We start from the raw sequence: 3,486 nt of genomic DNA on the forward strand, positions 1-3,486 counted from the left end.
TGTTAAAAATTTAGCATAAATCTTTCAGCCTTTACAAATTATGACATTATGGTGGTGTATACAGGTGAATTGTAAATTAGGTGTTTTTAAAACACATATGTTTTTAATTAATGCATGATATAACAATAAATACAACCAAAAATAAAATGCTAATTTATATTTTATATTTAGATATAATCAAGTCAGGTTAAAACAGACACTTGATGTTTCCCACATTGATTCAGCATTTATATCTCAGATGCAAAAGGATCCAATGAATAATAATTTACATATATATACATTTTAAACAGTAAAAATAGAGGGAATCATACATAGGTTTGCATGGGAAGATAGTGGAATACTAGAAAGCAGTTCAATTGTGAGATGTAAAAACTTAGGAAATTGATATGCAATTTAAGAAAGATGTAAATTATAGCTCCAATTAAATTATGCAGTAAGTATTTGAGAGTCTCTATTAGTATATCCTATGCATTCTGTGTTCTTTATCAGTAACCTTCATATTTTTCAAAATAAATAGGGACTTAAAATATCTATCCTGGCTTGAAAGATTTTTATCTCTGTTACTGTTAAGGTAGGTCTGGAATGGTGTTGGTTGACCTTACAGAGGTAGCCAGTGAGTCAGGCTAACATAGAGAAGGGGTCACTTCAGTTTTTCTCTTTCTGTTGGTGACCTGTTTTTTCAGGTATGAACTGCTCTGATTAATAAACTTACACAAGAGCAAGGACAGGTGAGAATGAATATAAATTCTGGCATTGCACTGACTGTGTGACCTTAGGCAAGAAATCTGACCTTTCTTTACCTTGGTTTTCTTATCTGTAAAATAGAAATCAGACCATTAGGGTTAAAAGACACCATCTATGTGATGACAAAATAACATTGTGCCTGGTACATAGTAACTCTCCATAAGTGGTAGCTATTGTTATCATTATGACCTGGAATTCCACCTCCTTCTTTACTCTGACTTTACCTTGGGTTACTTCCTGATTTTGAGAACCTAGAAAAGGATTTGCTTTCTGTTGGCTGAATCTGTTTCATCTATTTTTTGCCTTTTAATTCTGACTTGGTAGTTTACACTGTTGTCCTATTGTCCCTTTTGCTTTGCCTTTTGGCCATGAGCCCACTGACCCAAGATTTGGATGAATTAGGTTTCATAGGAGCTCAGAACTGTCTTCTCTTTTTCAGACTCATTGGTCCTACTCTCTTCCAGTTGTAGCAACTCCAAATCCCATATTCGTCTTGCACTCCTTGCCTTCTCTCTCTTCCCACATCAATTCATCTTCAAGTTCAGACAATTCTTTATTACATCTTTTACATCTGTCACTTCCTTTCTGATCTCATTGCTACCATTCTATTACAGTTTCACACTATTCCACAGGTGTGCTCCCTCCCTCTTCCTACTTCTCTTGTACACAGGTACTACATCAATCTTTCCAAAGTGCTGCTTTTCACTTATCACTCTCACTCCCACACCCCCTTCAGAAAACATTGCCTACTGAAGTACAGAGACACTTTATCTGACATTTAAGACTTTAATTTCACTTCTCATCACTACCTTACATTCATTCATCAAATATTTGTTTTATGCCAGATTCCATAACAGGCAGTGTCAATACAATGATTTAAGAATAATTAGACAAAGTCTCTGCCCTCAGGAAGCTTATAGTTTAGTGAGGAGATTAAAAAAAAGGCTTCCTCTTGATATCACATATGTTCCTATTTCTGTGCTTAAAGGACACTCCCCTCCTCTCCATTGATCCTAGTCCTTACTTTCCTTCAAGTCTTCCTGAAAGTTTTTCTTTCTAGAAGCATCTTTGAAAGGATGGAAGTTGTGAGAGCCTAATTCACTGCTGGCTTCAGGAAATGCTGCTGGTGGTTGCATTCACTTTTGCTCTCTAACTCATTGCACTGTCCTCCCCAAAATACTGGGTAAAACCACCAAGCATCTCTCTTCCCTTCTTCTAAGACAGATCTTCCAATCTATTACTTTTACAGAATCTCCTGGGGGAAAAGAAGGAAATTACACTATAAACAGCTTGATTTATGAATGTCTTTTCTGCTTGATTTCTTTGGACTTACTTTTGTTTATTTTAGGTCCTAAGAACATGGGTAAAAGCTACTTATGATTCTCTGACATTCAACTCAAGTTTTCTGTATGAGTCAAAAAAAACTAGAAGTTTAAACAGTTATTGGACCCTGGAACATTTAGTGAACATATATTCTACATAAGAACTCTGCTGGTTTTTATGGGAGGATCCCGAGATAAATGAGAGGCAGTTGCTAGCTCCTGTCCTGCTAGAGTTGTCAGGGGGTAGATATTAATTTTATCAGGAAGATATAGGAAAACAACGAGTGCCACTGTGAATTCTGTCTCCCAAACACTTCTTAATAACCATTCACTTAATATCCATTCACAATTCACATCCATTATTATTGCCTAGGTCATGGCTCACTGTTTGTTCTTAACTTGTCTCTCAATCTCAGTCTCTCACATTCTCTCCTCCCCCAATGAGAAGGATTTTTAAAAAATAAAATTGTATCACCTCTACTGTGCCATTATCCTCTTTCAAAATCTTTCTGTGACTACCCATTTCTCTTAGAATAATATTCAAACTCTTTACCCTGGCTTGCTAGGTCTTTCAAAATTTGCTTCCCTAGCATTATGTTTTTATTTTTTCATTCAGTAAATATTTACTGATGTCTACTGTGTGTCAGGCAATATTCTAAATGCTACATATACAATGGGTCTCTAAATTTGAGGCCTCCACTTTCAGGAGGAGTTGAAAAAATAAATAAACAAAGGATTAGGATAATTTCAGAAAATTATCTGTGAAAAATAATTTGAAAACTTTGAAAAGATTCAACAAAAACTGCCAAAAATTAGTTGTCAAATCAGGTGTAGATAAGACAGCTATAAAGTTTTGGGAGAATTCTATAAAAATCTGCATTCAAATTACTTCAAAATGACTTTAAGTTCTTTCTCTACCCTGAAAAATATCTAAACAGGAAATTGTAGATGATGTATTACAGATATGGTTTATGCAACAGAAAGAAATTAAGATGCCAGTGAGAGGGTTCATTCTTAAAGAAAAGACCTTATCTCTATCTCAAATGATTGATAGATGAACATGTGTTTATGGTGTAAGTTAAAAAATTGTTGAGGGTTTTTGATATTACATTTTATGTTTCTTCACTTAAATACCATTTTTAATCAACTGATCAAATACAGATTACAAATATTTTTTAATGGAAGTATAATTTACAATGTTGTGTTAGTTTCTGGTGTGATTCAGTTATATATATATTTTTTCCATTTTAGTTTATCACAAAGATTCCAAATCTTAATGGATAATGAGCTTCTACTGTACTAACAGAAGCTATGAAAAAATAAGACAAGCTTGGGCTTCCCTGGTGGCGCAGTGGTTGAGAGTCCGCCTGCCGATGCAGGGGACACGGGTTCGTGCCCCTATCCCGGAAGATCCCACATG

The sequence above is a fragment of the Mesoplodon bidens genome (assembly GCF_964165515.1).
Source record: "Mesoplodon bidens genome assembly, chromosome: 2".
Lineage (NCBI taxonomy): Eukaryota > Metazoa > Chordata > Mammalia > Artiodactyla > Ziphiidae > Mesoplodon > Mesoplodon bidens.